The sequence below is a fragment of the Leiobunum rupestre genome, chromosome 1, assembly GCF_980474605.1.
Source record: "Leiobunum rupestre chromosome 1, qqLeiRupe1.1.hap1, whole genome shotgun sequence".
Lineage (NCBI taxonomy): Eukaryota > Metazoa > Arthropoda > Arachnida > Opiliones > Sclerosomatidae > Leiobunum > Leiobunum rupestre.
The window spans coordinates 3323533-3335944 of record NC_143384.1 but is presented as its reverse complement, the minus strand read 5'-3'; positions in this window follow the sequence as shown (position 1 = coordinate 3335944).

The window sequence follows — 12412 nt, the reverse complement described above, 5'->3', positions numbered from 1 at the left end:
CTGAGTAACGTCGTTTATCCGATACAATGGTACAACCGTTTCGGCAAACGCAACGTCAACAGAATCAGTTCTTCAGAATTATATTGGATTGTGAAAAGTTGGATAAACAGAAAACGTAACGTTAGAGGGTGAGAGAGCTAAACGTACCAATAGCTTTTTAAATTTGGCGCAAAATAAAACATTGTAACATTTTTTTTTCAATTATTAAGACACTATCACTTATGATTGCAACTCAATAATTACGTTAAGCAAGGATAAATTAACTAGACCGCAAATTTTCTAAAATAAATTTGAACTGTGAAAATTAACTTTGACGCGAATGCAAAGCAATGCAACCAGCATATTTGGGAATGCGACGTTAATCAAAAATTAATTCCAAATGTAATGATTTTGATTGATAGAAATATAAAGAGTAAAAAGAAAAAATAACTATAGCCCCCAATTCTATTTATGGGTGTTTTTAACTAAATTGATGAGGCTAACGGCATAACTACGGCTAGGGATCTGTCGGGATACTCGCAACCCTCCAACGCAATGTAACCCGGCCACCGATAATAAGATTATGATGGTTTGTAGGGTAATAGCTTAACTATTTATTATTCTTGAAGACTTGTTGTGGCAAAGATATTAATCGACTGACTTTTGAATCCGCCAACGGATTGTTTCAGTTATTTCAATAGATTTATGATAGCAAACGATTTGTTTTACGGCTTCTGTTCATCAATATACGAATTCGACAGCCAGGAGACCGAGTCTGCATTGACTACATATTTATAGAATTCTACACCATATTTATGAAAGGCGATTCCATATTTATTGCATGCGATATCATTTTTTGAAATGCGATATCATTTTTTGAAATGCGATAGCATATTTATTGAAAGCGATTCCTTACTTTTTTATGGAAGATATAATGTTTAATGCATAACCATGATATTCCATAAATTCGAAACTGACTAAGAAAGCAAGTACTTAAATATCGGATATATTTTATTGGTCTTATCACGTTGTTGCAATGCGAGTGCGTAATGAGAAGAGTAGTTTGAACACCCTTATTTTAATACTTTCTGCTGGGATCAAATTAATAAATTTTAACACATAAAAGTATTCAAAGTCTCGGGTGTTACAACACTAAGCATTCAAGTTGAATTTCTTCGAAATGGCGTCGCATTCCATTGTAAGTTTTTGTGGATGATTATCGATACTCGTGGTTGTCTTTAAGGTTAACCCCTCTTCATTAACTATAATTACGAAATAGCTATTTCACATCATACTAACGAATGTTTACTGTTTATGTCTCGAAACTGATTAACTATGCGGAAGAAAAATTGTACTTTGCTTATAAATGTGATAAAGGTTTATAAGCGGTCAATTCCAATGTTCTGAAATCAGGTTAATATTATTTATAATTGAATGTTTAATACATTTTAACTTACTTTTGAATGTGTAGAGAATTCATAATTAATACTAAAATTATTTAAAAGCAAGAATAAGACAGAGAGAAGCGATTCAAAACATGCACCTATTGCTAAATTTCTGACTTAGGTAACTATGTTTGAAAAATCAAAAAGGAATCGAAAGTCTTACAATTTAATTTAAAATTATTTTTTGAACCAAATCATGAAAATCGCTGATTGAACGATTTTCCCGAGTCTCGTCTGATCTTTTTACACTAGTTCGCACCAATTTGAATTACAAAGTAACACCGTAAAATATAATACGATTAATTTTAGCTTTAAATAATTTAATGAAATATGAATTTAGAATTTTCAAATTTAATAAAATATGAAATTTGAATTTTAAGATTCTATGTATGAATTTTGAATTTTTTAATTTAATAAAATATGAAATTTGAATTTTAAGATTTTATGTATGAATTTTGAATTTATATATTTGATGTATGTATTTTCATTTTAAAATTAGATATTTCATATATAAAATTTCATTTTTAATTTAGATATTTCATATATTAAATTTAAATATTTAAAATTTCATTTGGAATTTACCTATTTAATAATTAAATATTGAAATTAAAAATAAAGTATTTTAATTTGTAATTTAGATATTTTAGATTTTTAATATTTGAAATTTCAATTTAGATATTTTAGATTTTTAATAATTGAAATTTCAATTTAGATATTTTAGATTTTTAATATTTGAAATTTTAATTTAGATATTTAATATTTTAATTTTTAATTTTGGTTTTTAATATTTTAATTTTTAATTTTGGTATTTAATATTGAAATTTTTAATTAAGATTTTTAATATTAAAATTTTTTATTTTTAATTCAGATTTTTAATATTAAAATTTTTAATTTTTAATTCAGATTTTTAATATTTAAATTTTTAATTTTTAATTCAGATTTTTAATAATAAATTTTTTAATTTTATTTAGAATATTAAATATCAAAATATTTTATTTAAAATTAAGATAGTTAATTTAATTTTTTTTAATTTTATTTAGAATATGAAATTGTAAATACTTAATTTTTAATTAAGATATTCAATATTTTATTTTTAATATTTTAAATTTCAATTTAGATATTTAAGATTTTTATTATTTGAAATTTCAATTTAGATATTTTAGATTTTAAATATTTGATATTTCAATTTAGATATTTTAGATTTTTTAATATTTGAAATTTCATCTTAGATATTTAATATTTTAATTTTTAATTTTGGTATTTAATATTGAAATTTTTAATTAAGATTTTTAATATTAAAATTTTTAATTTTTAATTAAGATTTTTAATATTATTTTTTTTTAATTTTAATTAAGATTTTTAATATAAAATTTTTTAATTTTATTTAGAATATTAAATATCAAAATATTTAATTTAAAATTAAGATATTTAATATAAATTTTTTTAATTTTATTTAGAATATGAAATTGTAAATACTTAATTTTTAATTAAGATATTTAATATAAAAAATTTTAATTTTATTTAGAATAAGAAATTGTAAATACTTAATTTTTAATTTAGATATTTAATATAAATTTTTTTTAATTTTATTAAGAATATTAAATTTTAAAATATTTCATTTTTAATTAAGATATTTAATATTTTAATTTTTAATTAAGATATTTAATATTTTAATTTTTAATTAAGATATTTAATATTTTAATTTTTAATTAAGATATTTAATATTTTTATTTTTAACATTTTAAATTTCAGTTTAGATATTTTAGATTTTCAATATTTGAAATTTCAATTTAGATATTTTAGATTTTTAATATTTGAAATTTCAATTTAATGTTTAATATTTATATTTTTAATATTGGTATTTAATATTGAAATTTTTAATTTTGGTATTTAATATTGTAATTTTTAATTTTGGTATTTAATATTGTAATTTTTAATTTTGGTATTTAATATTGAAATTTTAAATTTGTAATTAAGATTTTTAATATTAAAATTTTTAATTTAAAATTAAGATATTTCATATTTTAAATTTTAATTAAGATATTGAATATAATTTTTTAAATTTATTTAGAATATTTAATTTTAAAATATAATTTTTAATTAAGTTATTTAATTTTATTTTTTTAAATTTTATTTAGATTATTAAATAGTAAAATATACAATTTTTAATTAAGATATTTAATATTTTAATTTTTAATTAAACTATTTATTATTTTAATTTTTAATTAAGATATTTAATATTTTAATTTTTTATTAATATATTTAATTTTAATTTTTAATTGAGATATTTAATATTTTAATTTTTAATCTTGAATTTATAAATTTCATATTTTATTATTTTAATCTGGAATTTATATATTTAATATTTGAATTTTGAATTTATATATGTAATATTTGAATGTTGAATTTATATATTTAATATTTAATATTTAATATTTGCATATTGAATTTTTATATTTAATATTTAATATTTGCATATTGAATTTTTATATTTAATATTTGAATTTTGAAATTATATATTTAATATTTTAATTTTTAATTTTGAAATTATATATTTAATATTTTAAATTTTAATTTTGAAATTATATATTTAATATTGTAATTTTTGATTTTGAAATTATATATTTAATATTGTAATTTTTGATTTTGAAATTATATATTTAATATTTTAATTTTGAAATTATATATTTAATATTGTAATTTTTGATTTTGAAATTATATATTTAATATTGTAATTTTTGATTTTGAAATTATATATTTAATATTGTAATTTTTGATTTTGAAATTATATATTTAATATTTTAATTTTGAAACTATATATTTAATATTGTAATATTTGATTTTGAAATTATATATTTAATATTTTAATTTTTAATATTGAAATTATATATTTAATATTTTAATTTTTAATATTGAAATTATATATTTATATTTTAATTTTTAATTTTTAAATTATATATTTAATATTTTAATTTTTAATTTTGAAATTATATATTTAATATTTTAATTTTTAATTTTGAAATTATATATTTAATATTTTAATTTTAACCCCCCCCCCTCGATTTTGAATCCGTCTGTTCTAAGAATTCCGATTTGTCAATGAAGAAACTTAAGCTTCAGATATTAGGATTTTACTCATGCTTCTTAATAAATTCACTAGCCAGAGAGCTCAAAATTTAAGTAAAATAACATGTCTCATTTATCTGATTTGATAAAGGTAAGCAATATTTTCAGGAATACGGATTGACTAAAATTTTTTATTTTGATCTTTAATTAAAGTTCATAACTTAACCTCAATAGAAAAAGGTACTGGCTTGGTGTGTAAGAAAGTAACTTTAACGCTTAATAACATCTCTTTTAGGCAAAGGATCATGTTTAAACCCTTTTGACTTTGTAACTTTACAAGTGCACTTTAAGACATCTAAAGAACAATGGTAACAATCCCAATGATATCGTTTAGAAGCTTAAGAGGTCACGCCCTTATTTTTGATTACGGTATTACTTAAATATGAAACTACATTAAAACATTTAGTCCTTACTTGATTGATTTAAATGTGATAAAGTAGAGAAATTTTTCGCAATTAATCCCTTTTCGGGCAAATAGTTTTTCACATTGTATTTGGAACTGAAATTGAGAACTAAATCTTACTGTTTGGTTTCATTACACTTTCTAAATTGTTTAAATTTCAGTAATATTTAAGCCTATTAAAACTTTAGTGACGGTAAGAAAACCGCAATTTTCTTATTGTTCAGATCAAGATCTTTCCAATACGCTTCTTAACAAATAAATAATGAAAGCAACAATGTTGTATTTACACATAACTGTGCCTTTAAAAACAAAACGCCATTTTCAGGAGAAATTTTTATCTACGCCCTCTTTAGGCTGTTGCTATTATATTGAAAAGTGGTATTTATATAGCAAGTATTTTAGATGATTTACGTATTGAGCTCCTAAATGTAATAAAAGTAAAATTTATGTATACAATATTCGTATCTACACATTCATAATAAAACAATGTAGGAGTAAAGCCTGCGGTGACTTCGGGTTTTTGAGGGTGGGTTTCGATTTCAATGAGTGTAAGTTGTTGCAGTCTCCCTTTGCCCGGGCTCCAAGGCTTAAGCCAATCCATCCTTTTGATTCATTCGCTCAGTCGGTTTCTAGTCCGTTATTTTTATTCACAGATAGGATGGGTAGTTTCTAAATATTTTTTCATTGGGTGGGTGGATATTATTAGTTATTTGTAATGGAGTTTTCAACTCTATGCAAGACATTTTGATTTATTTTTAAAATTGAAAACTCGTTGCTAGTATATTGTGCAGGGGCATATAAATATTTAAATGGTATAGGATTTGGCACCTGTCATTCAACATTCCATTTAAAAAATGTTTTTCACAAAACAGTAATTTTTGTTACCTTAGTTGCGGACACTTTAAGTGTTAAGTTGTACGCATCCATTATCTATCAAAAATAAATTGGAATATGTGTATATACTAAATAAATAAGACAAATTTATTGCGCTAAGACAAAAACAGCTGATGGCTCAATGTGTTAATGAATTTTTTTTTAATTTTGAGATTTTTTTTACACCTTTTTTTTGTGTTTTCCTCGTCTCATTTCCAAGATATCTTAGAAAATGGTGCTTTAAACTATAAATGCCGGTAGAACTTACCTTATGTTAAAATGATGGCTTTGAAACTACTACAAATTGATACCTTATTACATTTTAAAAGGAAAAACACGTATAATAAATAAGGTAAAGTTTTGTTTAAGCTTTTCTTAATCTTATTTTATTGTTATGAACAAATGAGTATTTGTGCTAACATTCAAACAATATAAAAATGCTGGAACCAATTCGAATTTAAAATTAAAAAAAAAAACAAATAAATTGAGTTCAAAATAAATATATTTCGTCAATAGAGTTAAGTATTTTAACAGGGGAGTTAAAGCCTTCTTTAATTTTACATTTAATAAATTTTTGGTAGTAAAATAGACTGCAATCAATCCTTGAACAACATTTTTAAATCCAACGAAGCTATCATGGCTTTGGAGGTTTTGGGCTTGCATGTTCCAAAAGTGTGCCGAAAGGAAAACCTCCACAAATATTTTCCCTGTTCGTCGGTTTGCGGCTCTTTTAAAGCGTGTTAACTCAAACATAAGAAGGTCATAAGTGTGAAACTACGATTTGACTTTACGCGTCGAATGTCAATTTGATAAAAACATTTATATGCTTGGCGTTTAATTTAAAAACCTTATAACATGCCAAGGATTACCTTGTTACCGTTAATAGCGTTAGATTTTTGAATTTAAGTACTTTGATAAAATCTTAAATTTTTTAATTATTCTTTCTCTAAAATAATTTGAACTGTTTTTAATTGAAAAAAAGCTAAATGTTTATTTAAAAGTTTAAGTGGTGAAAGAGTGCTTTTAGTTAGAATAACATTACTGGATTATTGAAATGGTGATTTTAGAGCCTCGGGCTTAAAACAATTAGCAGCAGGTGGCGTAAATTAAATGTTAAATGACGTTAAGAAAAAATTTAGAATAATAAAGCATCGTTTTAGATAAATATATTATATCTTAAAATAAGCTTATAGCTTATCGGTTATTTTAAAGAAAATAAAACAATTTTATTTCATGAAATTACAAAATTGTCTTTAGCTTAAGAATAACGAACGACTCGATTAAAAAAGTTTGCCTTGTCGGTGTCTCCAACAGCTTTTGCCACTCAATGTTATCTAAATTACCGTTGCATTTCGATAAAAACAAATCGGTTTAAAACTTTGCATAATTGTTTGTTCTTGTACTCTCAAGCTTGTAGTGTACTATCATCCTTTTGAAAAATTAGAAATATATAGGCAAGCATTATTAGAACTCACGCGTTTGAAATCAAGCCCTTGTTTTTTATATATTCCGATTATTACAGACCGAAATGGAAAATAAATATCTTGAAAAAAAACACGACGTTTTCACAATTCACTTCTGGATAAAACATGCTAGGGTCAAATCTAAGTAGTAGATAATTTTAGATGTCCACATTGAGTGCCTTTTAATTGGTTGTCGTTGATTTGTCATTTTTTAAATTACTTGCTAAATATTAAAATTTCAGGCTTCTATCGACTGTTTTTAAATTTCTCAGTCTTTACTCTTCTTCCCGCCTCGACGGCATATTTAAACGAAGTTTCTTGTTTTTACCTGTCCGAGGGGACTATGTCACCTAGGAGGGGTTTACAATCACCCCGTCTGTCTGTCTGGGCTACGAACGCGTACGGATTTTCTGGGCAAAGTGTAATCACTGCGTTTGCCGTTTTTCTAATTAGGGAAAATATTTTTCCTAAAGAGCCCTCTTTTTGTCATTGGGTGTAGTATAACTTTTTAATCGACCGGGATTCGAACCCAAGCCCTCTTGACGAAAAATTAGAAACTTTTCCGAGGAGAGGTATATTTTGGCTTGTCACCTTGTTATAGAATGATATTACAGTGGTTTAATTTTATTCTTATTGAAAAATACGTTACGAAATGGCTTTATCTAAATTTGGATCCAACTGACAGACAGGGACGTACCTTGGGGGGGGGGGGGGGACTGGTGGGAGGCTCCCGACCCAAAGCTTTATAGAGTTGGCAAATCGAGGTGGACTTGGCAAGATGAAAATATGAAACATGTTAGTTAATTAAAAAAACTACTAAATCGATGGTAAACGATGTTGCAACAAATCCTTTAGAATTTCCCAGCAATTTACTTCCCTAAAGTCATTAACTATGTTTGAGATTTCTATGTAGTTGCTTCTCCTTATGTATAACTTACAAGACCTAATTTCTAGTGTGTCGGAACTTTAGTTCAGCCCTGTGGTAAAAGCTTTTTAAATAGTCATTTTTCCTACAGCACCTATTAAAATTCAAAGGCAGATAGACGCGTGATAGAGAATATCGGTTGTTCGTTATTATTTCAGTGTTAATTTTCTACGTTAAATTTGGCAATCTGTATAAAATTTTAGAAAAATAATTAGTTTTAATTTCTATAGGAGATGTTACAGTTTTTTTTACATAGGGTAAATTAGGTAAGTCGTGAATATTATAGTGATATGTTTTAGGAAAGAGAAAATTTCACAAGCCAATATTCCTAAAGTTGCGTTGGGTAAAGATAACGTGTGGTAGAGTGTCGGTTGTTCTTAAGTTAATATTTCAGTAACAAGTGTTTGAATTGTTTATGTTATTTTGGGTATGAATAATTCCAGTTATTCAAAGCAGTTCAGTTAAACAACAACTAGTATTCGTCAGGATGAAACGTATCTATTTTTTACTACAGCGGGATACACGACGAGAAAATAGTAAGCGGGTTTGATGTGATTTTTAAATTTTTGTAGCATCGTTCCATCTCTTTTTTCTTCTTCTTGTATCTCACTTTATATATAACGAGAGTACGCAAATGCTTCACTCACTATAACTAGACGCCGAACCGTTTTCGCCATTGAATTGGGAATAGTACCGCTAGAATGACATAGGCGCGTTCGGTAGTCGTGGTTTCTGAAATTTCGAGTCGGCGCCATCCATAACTTTCAAGGTACATTAGTACTATTAATTCAATTGTATAGTATATAGTTCCCGCCGCTAACAGCGGATGGCGCCACCGATTATAATTTTAATGAAACATTTAAATTGAAATCTACCGCAACAATCCAAACTTAGACAACTTGTCAAACTTTGTTTTTTACTTGGCAAATTTCACTTACCCCCCCCCCCCCAACGTAATCTCTTCGGTACGCCCCTGCTGACATATCCAGTATGAATTCAATTATCTTAGAATTAAATACTTCAATAACATTGGAATAATGATAAATTTCATAAAATGTAAATGTCGATCGAATATAACACATTTTTTATTTAAATTGTCGATAAAGTCTAAGAAATTTGGAATGCAATTTGATGCACAATAATCAGAGGGGTTCTCATAACGTTTCGCGGTGGTAACGACCTTTTCTGCTCCCAATGTTTTTAAGTGAAAATGCCTCAAAATCAATAATTTATTCAATCAAATTTCATATAAACTTAATTTTAAAAACATTTAATCTTAATCTGATATGAGGGTCTCTATAGACAATGGTACGTTGCAGAATTTAAAAAGAGATTATACCTGTAATTTTTGTAACAAAGGTATTTTAGAAAAAGGTGATTCCACTGGTAATCATGAAGTGATGCCACCAGGAGATGGCGAATTTTAATGGAATTCTTCCTCAAGTTTTTGAAATTTTGAGTCTAATGTGAAATTAATTTTTGCGTTACTTTTAAAAAAACTATAATTGTGATGATTTGTGTTCGACCTTTTAAGAAGTGGTTAGAAAAAACATTATTCTGAAAGTTTGGCTTAAGTAACACTTTTGAAATTTTGTAACCTATTAGAAATATATCTTGTGCATGAAATAGCGGTGTTAACAAAACTACAAAAGTCTACGATTAGTACTTGTCTCAAAACTTCTATTTTCTTAAAAAATATAATTTTTTTAACGATCATAGCGATTGCTTTCAGCAATTTCATCAAATAAACATTTTAATAATAATATAATGGTAATAAGGTAAGATTTCGAGATATTTATATTTTGCGAATTTGGTCTTATTCGTTTTTTTTAATATTCACATTTTTCAATAGCTTAAGTCGAGGGCTTCGAGAAAATATACATTTTAATATTTATATTTGAATTTAGACGGAAGTGGTTTTTTTGATAATATTTATGAAGAAAAAGAAATTAATTTGAGATTTAATTTCAAGAAAAACTTTAAATACAACTTTTGTTAAAGGCTATTAATTTTTTAAATCTTTTGATGATATTTCAAAATATTTCTTTTTTCCCATCTATTAACAAAGGCACTGCCACTTTGCGCAAAATGTAGCTTAAAGGCACATAGCACTGATTTGTCATTTTTGCCGTTTCAACCTAGTGTTTTTGTCTTTCTTCATGAAGTGAAGAGAAGCACATTGTGAAAAACTAAATGAAAAGAGACTTAAAACGGTTTTAAAATTCACAATTTATTTATTTAAAAAATCCAACTGTTCCTCTGAAACGTTGGATTTTTTAAATACATAAATTGTGAATTTTAAAACCGTTTTAAGTCTCTTTTCATTTTCTTCATGAAGTTGATTTGTCAATCCATTTCTTTTTGACATTTTTGTTTTGCAGTACAGCACCGATGAACCAGTCTTTGTCATAGACTGCCGCAACATATTGTCCGATGTCGAGGTCTAGAGCTAGTGTATCTTCCGCAAATTTTTTTACTTCTACTGTGGTGCTGAAATTATAAGCAGAAATACGATATGTTTTAAGTTCGTTTCGCCGTGCCACCAATACCGTCAAAAGGACGTTTTTCCATGACTAGTTCAAGACACGGCTCAAGGTTTCCACTGGGACCTCGCAAGCCACTTTAAATCCATTTGAAACGTACTTTAAGCAAAATGAGCATCTCGAATGCTTGAGTAGTTGGAGCTACATATTTATTGTTAACCATCTTAAAGGGTTACTTCCTCATTTACAACACATGTACTAATTTAGTGACAGAGTAGCTTCTCAGTACAAAAATTGTAAAAAAAATTGAACTTGGGCCACCATAAAGCAGACTTCGCTATGACGGCGGAATGGAATAATTTTGCAACTAGTTATGGAAAAAGTCCTTGTGACGGAACAAGTGGCACTGCGAAACGAACCGAAAGGAACCACATTTTAACGCCACTAGAATTCATTCAATTTGCCAATCAGTAAATCAAAGGAATTAAATTATTTTTTATTTCCAAAGACGACATTAAAAATGCTAAATTAATTCAAAGCGTCAGTACTATTGTCGGGACAGGTAGCCCCTACCGTTTTGTTCCCATTAAAAAAAAACTGATAATTTCACCACCACAGAAAAGGTAATGAAATTTGCGGAAGAAACACTCAAACTAGAAAACCTCGACATCGGAAAATATGTTGCGGCAGTCTATGACAAAGACTGGTTCATCGGTGCTGTAACACAAAAATGTCAAGAAGAAATGGATTGTCAAATCAACTTCACGAAGAAAGACAAAAACACTAGGTTGACATGGCCAGAAAAGGCAGATAAGTGCTATGTGCCTTTAAGCTGCATTTTGTGCAAAGTGGCAGAGCCTTCGTTAAAAGATGGGAAAATAAAGAAATATTTTGAAATACCATCAAAAGATTTTAAAAGTTTATAACCTTTACGAAAAGTTGTAATTGAAGTTTTTCTTGGAATTATTTCAGAAATTAATTTCTTCTTCTTGATATTAAATTCTTAAATATTATCAAAAATCAAACACACTACTTTAAACAACAACCATTTATTTACATTCAAATATAAATATGGAAATGTATATTTTCTGAAAGCCCTCGACGTAATCTATCCAAAATTGTTTATATTAAAAAAAAACGAATTGCACCCACAAAACTGAATTTTGAATTTTAGTCGAATTGCGCAATATGAACGTTTCTCATAAATGTACCTATAAGGAAGGATTTTTTTATATTTAGGTCCTGTTTAAGTCGTAGTTTTCAGTTTCTTTAAGACTTTGCTTGAATTATAAATTTCAGAGAGCGACACTCTAAAATAGTTTTGATATAAAGATGCATTTTTTGCCTTAAGACGAATCCTTCAGTTCAGCTTTTATATTAAAACACATCCGATAATTTGATTTGTTTAACTTCACGTGTGAAATCATAACATTTCACGTACAAACCTATAAAATCCAACGTCCTTAAAAACAGAGTACACTCGATCAAATTAGAAAATTTTCAGTAACTATTTCAAACAGTAATACATTTTTTTATAATTATTTTTCCAATTCAAAAATTGTTCTAGATAGGAATTTCTGCTACGCAAGGAAATATGTATTCTTAAATAAGCAAATACAAAGGTTTAAAATAAGTTATACCTTTTTTATCCGAAAACGACACTGGCTAATTACGTAGACATTGGCCCCTAGAGCTCTTATATTGGGAATTCCTAT